At 49.7% G+C, this 20,193-nt stretch overlaps 12 non-coding genes across 12 annotated transcripts; all 12 read right to left on the bottom strand.

Annotated features, from left to right (window-relative positions):
• Positions 1 to 23: 23 nt before the first annotated feature.
• On the bottom strand, positions 24 to 97 carry Trnat-agu (transfer RNA threonine (anticodon AGU)). Its single transcript has one exon. It is a non-coding gene; the product is annotated as a tRNA-Thr (tRNA).
• Positions 98 to 1,496: 1,399 nt separating this feature from the next.
• On the bottom strand, positions 1,497 to 1,570 carry Trnat-agu (transfer RNA threonine (anticodon AGU)). Its single transcript has one exon. It is a non-coding gene; the product is annotated as a tRNA-Thr (tRNA).
• A 1,399-nt stretch (positions 1,571 to 2,969) lies between these two features.
• Positions 2,970 to 3,043, bottom strand: Trnat-agu (transfer RNA threonine (anticodon AGU)). Its single transcript has one exon. It is a non-coding gene; the product is annotated as a tRNA-Thr (tRNA).
• Positions 3,044 to 5,915: 2,872 nt separating this feature from the next.
• Positions 5,916 to 5,989, bottom strand: Trnat-agu (transfer RNA threonine (anticodon AGU)). Its single transcript has one exon. It is a non-coding gene; the product is annotated as a tRNA-Thr (tRNA).
• Positions 5,990 to 7,388: 1,399 nt separating this feature from the next.
• Trnat-agu (transfer RNA threonine (anticodon AGU)) lies at positions 7,389 to 7,462 on the bottom strand. The gene has a single exon. It is a non-coding gene; the product is annotated as a tRNA-Thr (tRNA).
• A 1,399-nt stretch (positions 7,463 to 8,861) lies between these two features.
• Positions 8,862 to 8,935, bottom strand: Trnat-agu (transfer RNA threonine (anticodon AGU)). The gene has a single exon. It is a non-coding gene; the product is annotated as a tRNA-Thr (tRNA).
• A 2,872-nt stretch (positions 8,936 to 11,807) lies between these two features.
• On the bottom strand, positions 11,808 to 11,881 carry Trnat-agu (transfer RNA threonine (anticodon AGU)). The gene has a single exon. It is a non-coding gene; the product is annotated as a tRNA-Thr (tRNA).
• Positions 11,882 to 13,269: 1,388 nt separating this feature from the next.
• On the bottom strand, positions 13,270 to 13,343 carry Trnat-agu (transfer RNA threonine (anticodon AGU)). Its single transcript has one exon. It is a non-coding gene; the product is annotated as a tRNA-Thr (tRNA).
• A 1,399-nt stretch (positions 13,344 to 14,742) lies between these two features.
• Trnat-agu (transfer RNA threonine (anticodon AGU)) lies at positions 14,743 to 14,816 on the bottom strand. Its single transcript has one exon. It is a non-coding gene; the product is annotated as a tRNA-Thr (tRNA).
• A 1,399-nt stretch (positions 14,817 to 16,215) lies between these two features.
• Positions 16,216 to 16,289, bottom strand: Trnat-agu (transfer RNA threonine (anticodon AGU)). Its single transcript has one exon. It is a non-coding gene; the product is annotated as a tRNA-Thr (tRNA).
• Positions 16,290 to 17,688: 1,399 nt separating this feature from the next.
• Positions 17,689 to 17,762, bottom strand: Trnat-agu (transfer RNA threonine (anticodon AGU)). The gene has a single exon. It is a non-coding gene; the product is annotated as a tRNA-Thr (tRNA).
• Positions 17,763 to 19,150: 1,388 nt separating this feature from the next.
• On the bottom strand, positions 19,151 to 19,224 carry Trnat-agu (transfer RNA threonine (anticodon AGU)). The gene has a single exon. It is a non-coding gene; the product is annotated as a tRNA-Thr (tRNA).
• Between the last annotated feature and the right edge of the window lie 969 nt (positions 19,225 to 20,193).

Genomic DNA, 20,193 nt, shown 5'->3' on the forward strand with positions numbered 1-20,193 from the left:
GCATGTTGGTGTGTTAGAAATTCTGGAGGCGCTGGGTATCGATCCCAGTACCTCTCGCACACTAAGCGAGCGCTCTACCATCTGAGCTACGCCCACCCTCCCCCGATAACTAGTAGTGCTACATACAGTCATATCAACGTCACAGACCCTTGCACTCCCATTATTCCGCAGACAAACACTACTCTCTATGTATCAGTGAGGGTGTCTTTCAGGTTTCGTGCATTCTGTATCGAATCGTAGTTGGCCACAATGAAAGTGGCACGCATAACGTCGAAAATAGAGTTCAGACACCGCTCTGAGTAAGGCGAAGGTGTTGTCCACCTCTAGACTTCAATGACGTTAAGCCGTGATACCTAAGACAGATCTGCACTCGATAACACCACGATAACAGCCGGTCCCCACACTTACATCTTGCTCTCCTTATGACAGTATACATCGTATCAGTCTGTGACGCTGGTTTTGCAACTTCTTGCGTGCGTTTATGTTCGCCGCGACCAACACTTACCATGCACTGACCACAAAACATGGAGGAGCCGGGGCTTGAACCCGAGACCGTTCACACGCTAAGCGAACGATCTGCCAACTGAGCTACAGCTACACACACGACCAAGCCTGGCTATTCTCCATTCTTTGCGACTCTGATGTGCACGGACACGATGGTTGATTGGTTTGTAGCGGCGAAGATACCAGAATACAAAGGCGCGGACACGTTCATATACACAAGAGTTCCAAGTAGTTTCGATGCTCTGGTATTACGAATGCAAATTCCGTCTGTTTTGAACGTCTTAAATTGAAAGGGCGGTCACAAATTGGTCCATTTCACTCCTTGTCCACAACCATACAGCACCTGAGGTAACAAGCACATCTCGAGCCCCATTGTGCTCTCCATTGTTCATGCTAACTCAGTGCCTCGCTCTTTGCTACTGTGTAAAACTCTTGTCGTCCAACTGCAAAACACTGGGACACAACAAGTTTCCGCGTCCCCATTGCACTGATCGTACTACGAAACGCTCCCCAAACTTGGCAATCACCCATGCAGATGACTTTTCCGACTTTACACGACGCTCACGCAACGCTCACGCTAGTGACAGCCTTATTTATAGTTCGACGTCGCGCTAAAGCGAATGAGCACATTTCGCCTACGGCTTAGGCCGCTCTTCTAGTGTGGCTGCTCTGTGTCTGCAGGCAGCGAGGGGCTGCAAGCTTCCTGTGTTCGCACCTATATCACCTGTGCTTCCTTGTCAGAGACAGACTATCGCAAAACATACAACTCACTCCATGAATTGATTGCTACGGCATCTGTTATCAGCAGTCACAACCAGCAACACCAGTAGCAGCCGACTGCACGCAAAGAATGGGAACGTGCAGTGGGATTTACGTGAAATCGGCGCAATTGTGGATGCTAATCGTTCGCTTGTATCTGCCTACACACCTCTGCCGGTTGGGAATTATTCCACTTGCATGGCAAGGTGCGCATGTAGGTGTGTTAGAAATTCTGGAGGCGCTGGGTATCGATCCCAGTACCTCTCGCACACTAAGCGAGCGCTCTACCATCTGAGCTACGCCCACCCTCCCCCGATAACTAGTAGTGCTACATACAGTCATATCAACGTCACAGACCCTTGCACTCCCATTATTCCGCAGACAAACACTACTCTCTATGTATCAGTGAGGGTGTCTTTCAGGTTTCGTGCATTCTGTATCGAATCGTAGTTGGCCACAATGAAAGTGGCACGCATAACGTCGAAAATAGAGTTCAGACACCGCTCTGAGTAAGGCGAACGTGTTGTCCACCTCTAGACTTCAATGACGTTAAGCCGTGATACCTAAGACAGATCTGCACTCGATAACACCACGATAACAGCCGGTCCCCACACTTACATCTTGCTCTCCTTATGACAGTATACATCGTATCAGTCTGTGACGCTGGTTTTGCAACTTCTTGCGTGCGTTTATGTTCGCCGCGACCAACACTTACCATGCACTGACCACAAAACATGGAGGAGCCGGGGCTTGAACCCGAGACCGTTCACACGCTAAGCGAACGATCTGCCAACTGAGCTACAGCTACACACCCGACCAAGCCTGGCTATTCTCCATTCTTTGCGACTCTGATGTGCACGGACACGATGGTTGGTTGGTTTGTAGCGGCGAAGGTACCAGAATACAAAGGCGCGGACACGTTCATATACACAAGAGTTCCAAGTAGTTTCGATGCTCTGGTATTACGAATGCAAATTCCGTCTGTTTTGAACGTCTTAAATTGAAAGGGCGGTCACAAATTGGTCCATTTCACTCCTTGTCCACAACCATACAGCACCTGAGGTAACAAGCACATCTCGAGCCCCATTGTGCTCTCCATTGTTCATGCTAACTCAGTGCCTCGCTCTTTGCTACTGTGTAAAACTCTTGTCGTCCAACTGCAAAACACTGGGACACAACAAGTTTCCGCGTCCCCATTGCACTGATCGTACTACGAAACGCTCCCCAAACTTGGCAATCACCCATGCAGATGACTTTTCCGACTTTACACGACGCTCACGCAACGCTCACGCTAGTGACAGCCTTATTTATAGTTCGACGTCGCGCCAAAGCGAATGAGCACATTTCGCCTACGGCTTAGGCCGCTCTTCTAGTGTGGCTGCTCTGTGTCTGCAGGCAGCGAGGGGCTGCAAGCTTCCTGTGTTCGCACCTATATCACCTGTGCTTCCTTGTCAGAGACAGACTATCGCAAAACATACAACTCACTCCATGAATTGATTGCTACGGCATCTGTTATCAGCAGTCACAACCAGCAACACCAGTAGCAGCCGACTGCACGCAAAGAATGGGAACGTGCAGTGGGATTTACGTGAAATCGGCGCAATTGTGGATGCTAATCGTTCGCTTGTATCTGCCTACACACCTCTGCCGGTTGGGAATTATTCCACTTGCATGGCAAGGTGCGCATGTTGGTGTGTTAGAAATTCTGGAGGCGCTGGGTATCGATCCCAGTACCTCTCGCACACTAAGCGAGCGCTCTACCATCTGAGCTACGCCCACCCTCCCCCGATAACTAGTAGTGCTACATACAGTCATATCAACGTCACAGACCCTTGCACTCCCATTATTCCGCAGACAAACACTACTCTCTATGTATCAGTGAGGGTGTCTTTCAGGTTTCGTGCATTCTGTATCGAATCGTAGTTGGCCACAATGAAAGTGGCACGCATAACGTCGAAAATAGAGTTCAGACACCGCTCTGAGTAAGGCGAAGGTGTTGTCCACCTCTAGACTTCAATGACGTTAAGCCGTGATACCTAAGACAGATCTGCACTCGATAACACCACGATAACAGCCGGTCCCCACACTTACATCTTGCTCTCCTTATGACAGTATACATCGTATCAGTCTGTGACGCTGGTTTTGCAACTTCTTGCGTGCGTTTATGTTCGCCGCGACCAACACTTACCATGCACTGACCACAAAACATGGAGGAGCCGGGGCTTGAACCCGAGACCGTTCACACGCTAAGCGAACGATCTGCCAACTGAGCTACAGCTACACACACGACCAAGCCTGGCTATTCTCCATTCTTTGCGACTCTGATGTGCACGGACACGATGGTTGATTGGTTTGTAGCGGCGAAGATACCAGAATACAAAGGCGCGGACACGTTCATATACACAAGAGTTCCAAGTAGTTTCGATGCTCTGGTATTACGAATGCAAATTCCGTCTGTTTTGAACGTCTTAAATTGAAAGGGCGGTCACAAATTGGTCCATTTCACTCCTTGTCCACAACCATACAGCACCTGAGGTAACAAGCACATCTCGAGCCCCATTGTGCTCTCCATTGTTCATGCTAACTCAGTGCCTCGCTCTTTGCTACTGTGTAAAACTCTTGTCGTCCAACTGCAAAACACTGGGACACAACAAGTTTCCGCGTCCCCATTGCACTGATCGTACTACGAAACGCTCCCCAAACTTGGCAATCACCCATGCAGATGACTTTTCCGACTTTACACGCCGCTCACGCAACGCTCACGCTAGTGACAGCCTTATTTATAGTTCGACGTCGCGCTAAAGCGAATGAGCACATTTCGCCTACGGCTTAGGCCGCTCTTCTAGTGTGGCTGCTCTGTGTCTGCAGGCAGCGAGGGGCTGCAAGCTTCCTGTGTTCGCACCTATATCACCTGTGCTTCCTTGTCAGAGACAGACTATCGCAAAACATACAACTCACTCCATGAATTGATTGCTACGGCATCTGTTATCAGCAGTCACAACCAGCAACACCAGTAGCAGCCGACTGCACGCAAAGAATGGGAACGTGCAGTGGGATTTACGTGAAATCGGCGCAATTGTGGATGCTAATCGTTCGCTTGTATCTGCCTACACACCTCTGCCGGTTGGGAATTATTCCACTTGCATGGCAAGGTGCGCATGTAGGTGTGTTAGAAATTCTGGAGGCGCTGGGTATCGATCCCAGTAGCTCTCGCACACTAAGCGAGCGCTCTACCATCTGAGCTACGCCCACCCTCCCCCGATAACTAGTAGTGCTACATACAGTCATATCAACGTCACAGACCCTTGCACTCCCATTATTCCGCAGACAAACACTACTCTCTATGTATCAGTGAGGGTGTCTTTCAGGTTTCGTGCATTCTGTATCGAATCGTAGTTGGCCACAATGAAAGTGGCACGCATAACGTCGAAAATAGAGTTCAGACACCGCTCTGAGTAAGGCGAACGTGTTGTCCACCTCTAGACTTCAATGACGTTAAGCCGTGATACCTAAGACAGATCTGCACTCGATAACACCACGATAACAGCCGGTCCCCACACTTACATCTTGCTCTCCTTATGACAGTATACATCGTATCAGTCTGTGACGCTGGTTTTGCAACTTCTTGCGTGCGTTTATGTTCGCCGCGACCAACACTTACCATGCACTGACCACAAAACATGGAGGAGCCGGGGCTTGAACCCGAGACCGTTCACACGCTAAGCGAACGATCTGCCAACTGAGCTACAGCTACACACCCGACCAAGCCTGGCTATTCTCCATTCTTTGCGACTCTGATGTGCACGGACACGATGGTTGGTTGGTTTGTAGCGGCGAAGGTACCAGAATACAAAGGCGCGGACACGTTCATATACACAAGAGTTCCAAGTAGTTTCGATGCTCTGGTATTACGAATGCAAATTCCGTCTGTTTTGAACGTCTTAAATTGAAAGGGCGGTCACAAATTGGTCCATTTCACTCCTTGTCCACAACCATACAGCACCTGAGGTAACAAGCACATCTCGAGCCCCATTGTGCTCTCCATTGTTCATGCTAACTCAGTGCCTCGCTCTTTGCTACTGTGTAAAACTCTTGTCGTCCAACTGCAAAACACTGGGACACAACAAGTTTCCGCGTCCCCATTGCACTGATCGTACTACGAAACGCTCCCCAAACTTGGCAATCACCCATGCAGATGACTTTTCCGACTTTACACGACGCTCACGCAACGCTCACGCTAGTGACAGCCTTATTTATAGTTCGACGTCGCGCTAAAGCGAATGAGCACATTTCGCCTACGGCTTAGGCCGCTCTTCTAGTGTGGCTGCTCTGTGTCTGCAGGCAGCGAGGGGCTGCAAGCTTCCTGTGTTCGCACCTATATCACCTGTGCTTCCTTGTCAGAGACAGACTATCGCAAAACATACAACTCACTCCATGAATTGATTGCTACGGCATCTGTTATCAGCAGTCACAACCAGCAACACCAGTAGCAGCCGACTGCACGCAAAGAATGGGAACGTGCAGTGGGATTTACGTGAAATCGGCGCAATTGTGGATGCTAATCGTTCGCTTGTATCTGCCTACACACCTCTGCCGGTTGGGAATTATTCCACTTGCATGGCAAGGTGCGCATGTAGGTGTGTTAGAAATTCTGGAGGCGCTGGGTATCGATCCCAGTACCTCTCGCACACTAAGCGAGCGCTCTACCATCTGAGCTACGCCCACCCTCCCCCGATAACTAGTAGTGCTACATACAGTCATATCAACGTCACAGACCCTTGCACTCCCATTATTCCGCAGACAAACACTACTCTCTATGTATCAGTGAGGGTGTCTTTCAGGTTTCGTGCATTCTGTATCGAATCGTAGTTGGCCACAATGAAAGTGGCACGCATAACGTCGAAAATAGAGTTCAGACACCGCTCTGAGTAAGGCGAACGTGTTGTCCACCTCTAGACTTCAATGACGTTAAGCCGTGATACCTAAGACAGATCTGCACTCGATAACACCACGATAACAGCCGGTCCCCACACTTACATCTTGCTCTCCTTATGACAGTATACATCGTATCAGTCTGTGACGCTGGTTTTGCAACTTCTTGCGTGCGTTTATGTTCGCCGCGACCAACACTTACCATGCACTGACCACAAAACATGGAGGAGCCGGGGCTTGAACCCGAGACCGTTCACACGCTAAGCGAACGATCTGCCAACTGAGCTACAGCTACACACCCGACCAAGCCTGGCTATTCTCCATTCTTTGCGACTCTGATGTGCACGGACACGATGGTTGGTTGGTTTGTAGCGGCGAAGGTACCAGAATACAAAGGCGCGGACACGTTCATATACACAAGAGTTCCAAGTAGTTTCGATGCTCTGGTATTACGAATGCAAATTCCGTCTGTTTTGAACGTCTTAAATTGAAAGGGCGGTCACAAATTGGTCCATTTCACTCCTTGTCCACAACCATACAGCACCTGAGGTAACAAGCACATCTCGAGCCCCATTGTGCTCTCCATTGTTCATGCTAACTCAGTGCCTCGCTCTTTGCTACTGTGTAAAACTCTTGTCGTCCAACTGCAAAACACTGGGACACAACAAGTTTCCGCGTCCCCATTGCACTGATCGTACTACGAAACGCTCCCCAAACTTGGCAATCACCCATGCAGATGACTTTTCCGACTTTACACGACGCTCACGCAACGCTCACGCTAGTGACAGCCTTATTTATAGTTCGACGTCGCGCCAAAGCGAATGAGCACATTTCGCCTACGGCTTAGGCCGCTCTTCTAGTGTGGCTGCTCTGTGTCTGCAGGCAGCGAGGGGCTGCAAGCTTCCTGTGTTCGCACCTATATCACCTGTGCTTCCTTGTCAGAGACAGACTATCGCAAAACATACAACTCACTCCATGAATTGATTGCTACGGCATCTGTTATCAGCAGTCACAACCAGCAACACCAGTAGCAGCCGACTGCACGCAAAGAATGGGAACGTGCAGTGGGATTTACGTGAAATCGGCGCAATTGTGGATGCTAATCGTTCGCTTGTATCTGCCTACACACCTCTGCCGGTTGGGAATTATTCCACTTGCATGGCAAGGTGCGCATGTTGGTGTGTTAGAAATTCTGGAGGCGCTGGGTATCGATCCCAGTACCTCTCGCACACTAAGCGAGCGCTCTACCATCTGAGCTACGCCCACCCTCCCCCGATAACTAGTAGTGCTACATACAGTCATATCAACGTCACAGACCCTTGCACTCCCATTATTCCGCAGACAAACACTACTCTCTATGTATCAGTGAGGGTGTCTTTCAGGTTTCGTGCATTCTGTATCGAATCGTAGTTGGCCACAATGAAAGTGGCACGCATAACGTCGAAAATAGAGTTCAGACACCGCTCTGAGTAAGGCGAACGTGTTGTCCACCTCTAGACTTCAATGACGTTAAGCCGTGATACCTAAGACAGATCTGCACTCGATAACACCACGATAACAGCCGGTCCCCACACTTACATCTTGCTCTCCTTATGACAGTATACATCGTATCAGTCTGTGACGCTGGTTTTGCAACTTCTTGCGTGCGTTTATGTTCGCCGCGACCAACACTTACCATGCACTGACCACAAAACATGGAGGAGCCGGGGCTTGAACCCGAGACCGTTCACACGCTAAGCGAACGATCTGCCAACTGAGCTACAGCTACACACCCGACCAAGCCTGGCTATTCTCCATTCTTTGCGACTCTGATGTGCACGGACACGATGGTTGGTTGGTTTGTAGCGGCGAAGGTACCAGAATACAAAGGCGCGGACACGTTCATATACACAAGAGTTCCAAGTAGTTTCGATGCTCTGGTATTACGAATGCAAATTCCGTCTGTTTTGAACGTCTTAAATTGAAAGGGCGGTCACAAATTGGTCCATTTCACTCCTTGTCCACAACCATACAGCACCTGAGGTAACAAGCACATCTCGAGCCCCATTGTGCTCTCCATTGTTCATGCTAACTCAGTGCCTCGCTCTTTGCTACTGTGTAAAACTCTTGTCGTCCAACTGCAAAACACTGGGACACAACAAGTTTCCGCGTCCCCATTGCACTGATCGTACTACGAAACGCTCCCCAAACTTGGCAATCACCCATGCAGATGACTTTTCCGACTTTACACGACGCTCACGCAACGCTCACGCTAGTGACAGCCTTATTTATAGTTCGACGTCGCGCCAAAGCGAATGAGCACATTTCGCCTACGGCTTAGGCCGCTCTTCTAGTGTGGCTGCTCTGTGTCTGCAGGCAGCGAGGGGCTGCAAGCTTCCTGTGTTCGCACCTATATCACCTGTGCTTCCTTGTCAGAGACAGACTATCGCAAAACATACAACTCACTCCATGAATTGATTGCTACGGCATCTGTTATCAGCAGTCACAACCAGCAACACCAGTAGCAGCCGACTGCACGCAAAGAATGGGAACGTGCAGTGGGATTTACGTGAAATCGGCGCAATTGTGGATGCTAATCGTTCGCTTGTATCTGCCTACACACCTCTGCCGGTTGGGAATTATTCCACTTGCATGGCAAGGTGCGCATGTTGGTGTGTTAGAAATTCTGGAGGCGCTGGGTATCGATCCCAGTACCTCTCGCACACTAAGCGAGCGCTCTACCATCTGAGCTACGCCCACCCTCCCCCGATAACTAGTAGTGCTACATACAGTCATATCAACGTCACAGACCCTTGCACTCCCATTATTCCGCAGACAAACACTACTCTCTATGTATCAGTGAGGGTGTCTTTCAGGTTTCGTGCATTCTGTATCGAATCGTAGTTGGCCACAATGAAAGTGGCACGCATAACGTCGAAAATAGAGTTCAGACACCGCTCTGAGTAAGGCGAACGTGTTGTCCACCTCTAGACTTCAATGACGTTAAGCCGTGATACCTAAGACAGATCTGCACTCGATAACACCACGATAACAGCCGGTCCCCACACTTACATCTTGCTCTCCTTATGACCGTATACATCGTATCAGTCTGTGACGCTGGTTTTGCAACTTCTTGCGTGCGTTTATGTTCGCCGCGACCAACACTTACCATGCACTGACCACAAAACATGGAGGAGCCGGGGCTTGAACCCGAGACCGTTCACACGCTAAGCGAACGATCTGCCAACTGAGCTACAGCTACACACACGACCAAGCCTGGCTATTCTCCATTCTTTGCGACTCTGATGTGCACGGACACGATGGTTGGTTGGTTTGTAGCGGCGAAGGTACCAGAATACAAAGGCGCGGACACGTTCATATACACAAGAGTTCCAAGTAGTTTCGATGCTCTGGTATTACGAATGCAAATTCCGTCTGTTTTGAACGTCTTAAATTGAAAGGGCGGTCACAAATTGGTCCATTTCACTCCTTGTCCACAACCATACAGCACCTGAGGTAACAAGCACATCTCGAGCCCCATTGTGCTCTCCATTGTTCATGCTAACTCAGTGCCTCGCTCTTTGCTACTGTGTAAAACTCTTGTCGTCCAACTGCAAAACACTGGGACACAACAAGTTTCCGCGTCCCCATTGCACTGATCGTACTACGAAACGCTCCCCAAACTTGGCAATCACCCATGCAGATGACTTTTCCGACTTTACACGACGCTCACGCAACGCTCACGCTAGTGACAGCCTTATTTATAGTTCGACGTCGCGCCAAAGCGAATGAGCACATTTCGCCTACGGCTTAGGCCGCTCTTCTAGTGTGGCTGCTCTGTGTCTGCAGGCAGCGAGGGGCTGCAAGCTTCCTGTGTTCGCACCTATATCACCTGTGCTTCCTTGTCAGAGACAGACTATCGCAAAACATACAACTCACTCCATGAATTGATTGCTACGGCATCTGTTATCAGCAGTCACAACCAGCAACACCAGTAGCAGCCGACTGCACGCAAAGAATGGGAACGTGCAGTGGGATTTACGTGAAATCGGCGCAATTGTGGATGCTAATCGTTCGCTTGTATCTGCCTACACACCTCTGCCGGTTGGGAATTATTCCACTTGCATGGCAAGGTGCGCATGTTGGTGTGTTAGAAATTCTGGATGCGCTGGGTATCGATCCCAGTACCTCTCGCACACTAAGCGAGCGCTCTACCATCTGAGCTACGCCCACCCTCCCCCGATAACTAGTAGTGCTACATACAGTCATATCAACGTCACAGACCCTTGCACTCCCATTATTCCGCAGACAAACACTACTCTCTATGTATCAGTGAGGGTGTCTTTCAGGTTTCGTGCATTCTGTATCGAATCGTAGTTGGCCACAATGAAAGTGGCACGCATAACGTCGAAAATAGAGTTCAGACACCGCTCTGAGTAAGGCGAACGTGTTGTCCACCTCTAGACTTCAATGACGTTAAGCCGTGATACCTAAGACAGATCTGCACTCGATAACACCACGATAACAGCCGGTCCCCACACTTACATCTTGCTCTCCTTATGACCGTATACATCGTATCAGTCTGTGACGCTGGTTTTGCAACTTCTTGCGTGCGTTTATGTTCGCCGCGACCAACACTTACCATGCACTGACCACAAAACATGGAGGAGCCGGGGCTTGAACCCGAGACCGTTCACACGCTAAGCGAACGATCTGCCAACTGAGCTACAGCTACACACACGACCAAGCCTGGCTATTCTCCATTCTTTGCGACTCTGATGTGCACGGACACGATGGTTGGTTGGTTTGTAGCGGCGAAGGTACCAGAATACAAAGGCGCGGACACGTTCATATACACAAGAGTTCCAAGTAGTTTCGATGCTCTGGTATTACGAATGCAAATTCCGTCTGTTTTGAACGTCTTAAATTGAAAGGGCGGTCACAAATTGGTCCATTTCACTCCTTGTCCACAACCATACAGCACCTGAGGTAACAAGCACATCTCGAGCCCCATTGTGCTCTCCATTGTTCATGCTAACTCAGTGCCTCGCTCTTTGCTACTGTGTAAAACTCTTGTCGTCCAACTGCAAAACACTGGGACACAACAAGTTTCCGCGTCCCCATTGCACTGATCGTACTACGAAACGCTCCCCAAACTTGGCAATCACCCATGCAGATGACTTTTCCGACTTTACACGACGCTCACGCAACGCTCACGCTAGTGACAGCCTTATTTATAGTTCGACGTCGCGCCAAAGCGAATGAGCACATTTCGCCTACGGCTTAGGCCGCTCTTCTAGTGTGGCTGCTCTGTGTCTGCAGGCAGCGAGGGGCTGCAAGCTTCCTGTGTTCGCACCTATATCACCTGTGCTTCCTTGTCAGAGACAGACTATCGCAAAACATACAACTCACTCCATGAATTGATTGCTACGGCATCTGTTATCAGCAGTCACAACCAGCAACACCAGTAGCAGCCGACTGGACGCAAAGAATGGGAACGTGCAGTGGGATTTACGTGAAATCGGCGCAATTGTGGATGCTAATCGTTCGCTTGTATCTGCCTACACACCTCTGCCGGTTGGGAATTATTCCACTTGCATGGCAAGGTGCGCATGTAGGTGTGTTAGAAATTCTGGAGGCGCTGGGTATCGATCCCAGTACCTCTCGCACACTAAGCGAGCGCTCTACCATCTGAGCTACGCCCACCCTCCCCCGATAACTAGTAGTGCTACATACAGTCATATCAACGTCACAGACCCTTGCACTCCCATTATTCCGCAGACAAACACTACTCTCTATGTATCAGTGAGGGTGTCTTTCAGGTTTCGTGCATTCTGTATCGAATCGTAGTTGGCCACAATGAAAGTGGCACGCATAACGTCGAAAATAGAGTTCAGACACCGCTCTGAGTAAGGCGAACGTGTTGTCCACCTCTAGACTTCAATGACGTTAAGCCGTGATACCTAAGACAGATCTGCACTCGATAACACCACGATAACAGCCGGTCCCCACACTTACATCTTGCTCTCCTTATGACAGTATACATCGTATCAGTCTGTGACGCTGGTTTTGCAACTTCTTGCGTGCGTTTATGTTCGCCGCGACCAACACTTACCATGCACTGACCACAAAACATGGAGGAGCCGGGGCTTGAACCCGAGACCGTTCACACGCTAAGCGAACGATCTGCCAACTGAGCTACAGCTACACACCCGACCAAGCCTGGCTATTCTCCATTCTTTGCGACTCTGATGTGCACGGACACGATGGTTGGTTGGTTTGTAGCGGCGAAGGTACCAGAATACAAAGGCGCGGACACGTTCATATACACAAGAGTTCCAAGTAGTTTCGATGCTCTGGTATTACGAATGCAAATTCCGTCTGTTTTGAACGTCTTAAATTGAAAGGGCGGTCACAAATTGGTCCATTTCACTCCTTGTCCACAACCATACAGCACCTGAGGTAACAAGCACATCTCGAGCCCCATTGTGCTCTCCATTGTTCATGCTAACTCAGTGCCTCGCTCTTTGCTACTGTGTAAAACTCTTGTCGTCCAACTGCAAAACACTGGGACACAACAAGTTTCCGCGTCCCCATTGCACTGATCGTACTACGAAACGCTCCCCAAACTTGGCAATCACCCATGCAGATGACTTTTCCGACTTTACACGACGCTCACGCTAGTGACAGCCTTATTTATAGTTCGACGTCGCGCCAAAGCGAATGAGCACATTTCGCCTACGGCTTAGGCCGCTCTTCTAGTGTGGCTGCTCTGTGTCTGCAGGCAGCGAGGGGCTGCAAGCTTCCTGTGTTCGCACCTATATCACCTGTGCTTCCTTGTCAGAGACAGACTATCGCAAAACATACAACTCACTCCATGAATTGATTGCTACGGCATCTGTTATCAGCAGTCACAACCAGCAACACCAGTAGCAGCCGACTGCACGCAAAGAATGGGAACGTGCAGTGGGATTTACGTGAAATCGGCGCAATTGTGGATGCTAATCGTTCGCTTGTATCTGCCTACACACCTCTGCCGGTTGGGAATTATTCCACTTGCATGGCAAGGTGCGCATGTTGGTGTGTTAGAAATTCTGGAGGCGCTGGGTATCGATCCCAGTACCTCTCGCACACTAAGCGAGCGCTCTACCATCTGAGCTACGCCCACCCTCCCCCGATAACTAGTAGTGCTACATACAGTCATATCAACGTCACAGACCCTTGCACTCCCATTATTCCGCAGACAAACACTACTCTCTATGTATCAGTGAGGGTGTCTTTCAGGTTTCGTGCATTCTGTATCGAATCGTAGTTGGCCACAATGAAAGTGGCACGCATAACGTCGAAAATAGAGTTCAGACACCGCTCTGAGTAAGGCGAACGTGTTGTCCACCTCTAGACTTCAATGACGTTAAGCCGTGATACCTAAGACAGATCTGCACTCGATAACACCACGATAACAGCCGGTCCCCACACTTACATCTTGCTCTCCTTATGACCGTATACATCGTATCAGTCTGTGACGCTGGTTTTGCAACTTCTTGCGTGCGTTTATGTTCGCCGCGACCAACACTTACCATGCACTGACCACAAAACATGGAGGAGCCGGGGCTTGAACCCGAGACCGTTCACACGCTAAGCGAACGATCTGCCAACTGAGCTACAGCTACACACACGACCAAGCCTGGCTATTCTCCATTCTTTGCGACTCTGATGTGCACGGACACGATGGTTGGTTGGTTTGTAGCGGCGAAGGTACCAGAATACAAAGGCGCGGACACGTTCATATACACAAGAGTTCCAAGTAGTTTCGATGCTCTGGTATTACGAATGCAAATTCCGTCTGTTTTGAACGTCTTAAATTGAAAGGGCGGTCACAAATTGGTCCATTTCACTCCTTGTCCACAACCATACAGCACCTGAGGTAACAAGCACATCTCGAGCCCCATTGTGCTCTCCATTGTTCATGCTAACTCAGTGCCTCGCTCTTTGCTACTGTGTAAAACTCTTGTCGTCCAACTGCAAAACACTGGGACACAACAAGTTTCCGCGTCCCCATTGCACTGATCGTACTACGAAACGCTCCCCAAACTTGGCAATCACCCATGCAGATGACTTTTCCGACTTTACACGACGCTCACGCAACGCTCACGCTAGTGACAGCCTTATTTATAGTTCGACGTCGCGCCAAAGCGAATGAGCACATTTCGCCTACGGCTTAGGCCGCTCTTCTAGTGTGGCTGCTCTGTGTCTGCAGGCAGCGAGGGGCTGCAAGCTTCCTGTGTTCGCACCTATATCACCTGTGCTTCCTTGTCAGAGACAGACTATCGCAAAACATACAACTCACTCCATGAATTGATTGCTACGGCATCTGTTATCAGCAGTCACAACCAGCAACACCAGTAGCAGCCGACTGCACGCAAAGAATGGGAACGTGCAGTGGGATTTACGTGAAATCGGCGCAATTGTGGATGCTAATCGTTCGCTTGTATCTGCCTACACACCTCTGCCGGTTGGGAATTATTCCACTTGCATGGCAAGGTGCGCATGTTGGTGTGTTAGAAATTCTGGAGGCGCTGGGTATCGATCCCAGTACCTCTCGCACACTAAGCGAGCGCTCTACCATCTGAGCTACGCCCACCCTCCCCCGATAACTAGTAGTGCTACATACAGTCATATCAACGTCACAGACCCTTGCACTCCCATTATTCCGCAGACAAACACTACTCTCTATGTATCAGTGAGGGTGTCTTTCAGGTTTCGTGCATTCTGTATCGAATCGTAGTTGGCCACAATGAAAGTGGCACGCATAACGTCGAAAATAGAGTTCAGACACCGCTCTGAGTAAGGCGAACGTGTTGTCCACCTCTAGACTTCAATGACGTTAAGCCGTGATACCTAAGACAGATCTGCACTCGATAACACCACGATAACAGCCGGTCCCCACACTTACATCTTGCTCTCCTTATGACCGTATACATCGTATCAGTCTGTGACGCTGGTTTTGCAACTTCTTGCGTGCGTTTATGTTCGCCGCGACCAACACTTACCATGCACTGACCACAAAACATGGAGGAGCCGGGGCTTGAACCCGAGACCGTTCACACGCTAAGCGAACGATCTGCCAACTGAGCTACAGCTACACACACGACCAAGCCTGGCTATTCTCCATTCTTTGCGACTCTGATGTGCACGGACACGATGGTTGGTTGGTTTGTAGCGGCGAAGGTACCAGAATACAAAGGCGCGGACACGTTCATATACACAAGAGTTCCAAGTAGTTTCGATGCTCTGGTATTACGAATGCAAATTCCGTCTGTTTTGAACGTCTTAAATTGAAAGGGCGGTCACAAATTGGTCCATTTCACTCCTTGTCCACAACCATACAGCACCTGAGGTAACAAGCACATCTCGAGCCCCATTGTGCTCTCCATTGTTCATGCTAACTCAGTGCCTCGCCCTTTGCTACTGTGTAAAACTCTTGTCGTCCAACTGCAAAACACTGGGACACAACAAGTTTCCGCGTCCCCATTGCACTGATCGTACTACGAAACGCTCCCCAAACTTGGCAATCACCCATGCAGATGACTTTTCCGACTTTACACGACGCTCACGCAACGCTCACGCTAGTGACAGCCTTATTTATAGTTCGACGTCGCGCTAAAGCGAATGAGCACATTACGCCTACGGCTTAGGCCGCTCTTCTAGTGTGGCTGCTCTGTGTCTGCAGGCAGCGAGGGGCTGCAAGCTTCCTGTGTTCGCACCTATATCACCTGTGCTTCCTTGTCAGAGACAGACTATCGCAAAACATACAACTCACTCCATGAATTGATTGCTACGGCATCTGTTATCAGCAGTCACAACCAGCAACACCAGTAGCAGCCGACTGCACGCAAAGAATGGGAACGTGCAGTGGGATTTACGTGAAATCGGCGCAATTGTGGATGCTAATCGTTCGCTTGTATCTGCCTACACACCTCTGCCGGTTGGGAATTATTCCACTTGCATGGCAAGGTGCGCATGTAGGTGTGTTAGAAATTCTGGAGGCGCTGGGTATCGATCCCAGTACCTCTCGCACACTAAGCGAGCGCTCTACCATCTGAGCTACGCCCACCCTCCCCCGATAACTAGTAGTGCTACATACAGTCATATCAACGTCACAGACCCTTGCACTCCCATTATTCCGCAGACAAACACTACTCTCTATGTATCAGTGAGGGTGTCTTTCAGGTTTCGTGCATTCTGTATCGAATCGTAGTTGGCCACAATGAAAGTGGCAAACATAACGTCGAAAATAGAGTTCAGACACCGCTCTGAGTAAGGCGAACGTGTTGTCCACCTCTAGACTTCAATGACGTTAAGCCGTGATACCTAAGACAGATCTGCACTCGATAACACCACGATAACAGCCGGTCCCCACACTTACATCTTGCTCTCCTTATGACCGTATACATCGTATCAGTCTGTGACGCTGGTTTTGCAACTTCTTGCGTGCGTTTATGTTCGCCGCGACCAACACTTACCATGCACTGACCACAAAACATGGAGGAGCCGGGGCTTGAACCCGAGACCGTTCACACGCTAAGCGAACGATCTGCCAACTGAGCTACAGCTACACACACGACCAAGCCTGGCTATTCTCCATTCTTTGCGACTCTGATGTGCACGGACACGATGGTTGATTGGTTTGTAGCGGCGAAGGTACCAGAATACAAAGGCGCGGACACGTTCTTATACACAAGAGTTCCAAGTAGTTTCGATGCTCTGGTATTACGAATGCAAATTCCGTCTGTTTTGAACGTCTTAAATTGAAAGGGCGGTCACAAATTGGTCCATTTCACTCCTTGTCCACAACCACACAGCACCTGAGGTAACAAGCACATCTCGAGCCCCATTGTGCTCTCCATTGTTCATGCTAACTCAGTGCCTCGCTCTTTGCTACTGTGTAAAACTCTTGTCGTCCAACTGCAAAACACTGGGACACAACAAGTTTCCGCGTCCCCATTGCACTGATCGTACTACGAAACGCTCCCCAAACTTGGCAATCACCCATGCAGATGACTTTTCCGACTTTACACGACGCTCACGCAACGCTCACGCTAGTGACAGCCGTATTTATAGTTCGACGTCGCGCCAAAGCGAATGAGCACATTTCGCCTACGGCTTAGGCCGCTCTTCTAGTGTGGCTGCTCTGTGTCTGCAGGCAGCGAGGGGCTGCAAGCTTCCTGTGTTCGCACCTATATCACCTGTGCTTCCTTGTCAGAGACAGACTATCGCAAAACATACAACTCACTCCATGAATTGATTGCTACGGCATCTGTTATCAGCAGTCACAACCAGCAACACCAGTAGCAGCCGACTGCTCGCAAAGAATGGGAACGTGCAGTGGGATTTACGTGAAATCGGCGCAATTGTGGGTGCTAATCGTTCGCTTGTATCTGCCTACACACCTCTGCCGGTTGGGAATTATTCCACTTGCATGGCAAGGTGCGCATGTAGGTGTGTTAGAAATTCTGGAGGCGCTGGGTATCGATCCCAGTACCTCTCGCACACTAAGCGAGCGCTCTACCATCTGAGCTACGCCCACCCTCCCCCGATAACTAGTAGTGCTACATACAGTCATATCAACGTCACAGACCCTTGCACTCCCATTATTCCGCAGACAAACACTACTCTCTATGTATCAGTGAGGGTGTCTTTCAGGTTTCGTGCATTCTGTATCGAATCGTAGTTGGCCACAATGAAAGTGGCACGCATAACGTCGAAAATAGAGTTCAGACACCGCTCTGAGTAAGGCGAACGTGTTGTCCACCTCTAGACTTCAATGACGTTAAGCCGTGATACCTAAGACAGATCTGCACTCGATAACACCACGATAACAGCCGGTCCCCACACTTACATCTTGCTCTCCTTACGACAGTATACATCGTATCAGTCTGTGACGCTGGTTTTGCAACTTCTTGCGTGCGTTTATGTTCGCCGCGACCAACACTTAACATGCACTGACCACAAAACATGGAGGAGCCGGGGCTTGAACCCGAGACCGTTCACACGCTAAGCGAACGATCTGCCAACTGAGCTACAGCTACACACACGACCAAGCCTGGCTATTCTCCATTCTTTGCGACTCTGATGTGCACGGACACGATGGTTGGTTGGTTTGTAGCGGCGAAGGTACCAGAATACAAAGGCGCGGACACGTTCATATACACAAGAGTTCCAAGTAGTTTCGATGCTCTGGTATTACGAATGCAAATTCCGTCTGTTTTGAACGTCTTAAATTGAAAGGGCGGTCACAAATTGGTCCATTTCACTCCTTGTCCACAACCATACAGCACCTGAGGTAACAAGCACATCTCGAGCCCCATTGTGCTCTCCATTGTTCATGCTAACTCAGTGCCTCGCTCTTTGCTACTGTGTAAAACTCTTGTCGTCCAACTGCAAAACACTGGGACACAACAAGTTTCCGCGTCCCCATTGCACTGATCGTACTACGAAACGCTCCCCAAACTTGGCAATCACCCATGCAGATGACTTTTCCGACTTTACACGACGCTCACGCTAGTGACAGCCTTATTTATAGTTCGACGTCGCGCCAAAGCGAATGAGCACATTTCGCCTACGGCTTAGGCCGCTCTTCTAGTGTGGCTGCTCTGTGTCTGCAGGCAGCGAGGGGCTGCAAGCTTCCTGTGTTCGCACCTATATCACCTGTGCTTCCTTGTCAGAGACAGACTATCGCAAAACATACAACTCACTCCATGAATTGATTGCTACGGCATCTGTTATCAGCAGTCACAACCAGCAACACCAGTAGCAGCCGACTGCACGCAAAGAATGGGAACGTGCAGTGGGATTTACGTGAAATCGGCGCAATTGTGGATGCTAATCGTTCGCTTGTATCTGCCTACACACCTCTGCCGGTTGGGAATTATTCCACTTGCATGGCAAGGTGCGCATGTTGGTGTGTTAGAAATTCTGGAGGCGCTGGGTATCGATCCCAGTACCTCTCGCACACTAAGCGAGCGCTCTACCATCTGAGCTACGCCCACCCTCCCCCGATAACTAGTAGTGCTACATACAGTCATATCAACGTCACAGACCCTTGCACTCCCATTATTCCGCAGACAAACACTACTCTCTATGTATCAGTGAGGGTGTCTTTCAGGTTTCGTGCATTCTGTATCGAATCGTAGTTGGCCACAATGAAAGTGGCACGCATAACGTCGAAAATAGAGTTCAGACACCGCTCTGAGTAAGGCGAACGTGTTGTCCACCTCTAGACTTCAATGACGTTAAGCCGTGATACCTAAGACAGATCTGCACTCGATAACACCACGATAACAGCCGGTCCCCACACTTACATCTTGCTCTCCTTATGACCGTATACATCGTATCAGTCTGTGACGCTGGTTTTGCAACTTCTTGCGTGCGTTTATGTTCGCCGCGACCAACACTTACCATGCACTGACCACAAAACATGGAGGAGCCGGGGCTTGAACCCGAGACCGTTCACACGCTAAGCGAACGATCTGCCAACTGAGCTACAGCTACACACACGACCAAGCCTGGCTATTCTCCATTCTTTGCGACTCTGATGTGCACGGACACGATGGTTGATTGGTTTGTAGCGGCGAAGGTACCAGAATACAAAGGCGCGGACACGTTCTTATACACAAGAGTTCCAAGTAGTTTCGATGCTCTGGTATTACGAATGCAAATTCCGTCTGTTTTGAACGTCTTAAATTGAAAGGGCGGTCACAAATTGGTCCATTTCACTCCTTGTCCACAACCACACAGCACCTGAGGTAACAAGCACATCTCGAGCCCCATTGTGCTCTCCATTGTTCATGCTAACTCAGTGCCTCGCTCTTTGCTACTGTGTAAAACTCTTGTCGTCCAACTGCAAAACACTGGGACACAACAAGTTTCCGCGTCCCCATTGCACTGATCGTACTACGAAACGCTCCCCAAACTTGGCAATCACCCATGCAGATGACTTTTCCGACTTTACACGACGCT

This window comes from Schistocerca gregaria, unplaced genomic scaffold (assembly GCF_023897955.1).
Source record: "Schistocerca gregaria isolate iqSchGreg1 unplaced genomic scaffold, iqSchGreg1.2 ptg000180l, whole genome shotgun sequence".
Lineage (NCBI taxonomy): Eukaryota > Metazoa > Arthropoda > Insecta > Orthoptera > Acrididae > Schistocerca > Schistocerca gregaria.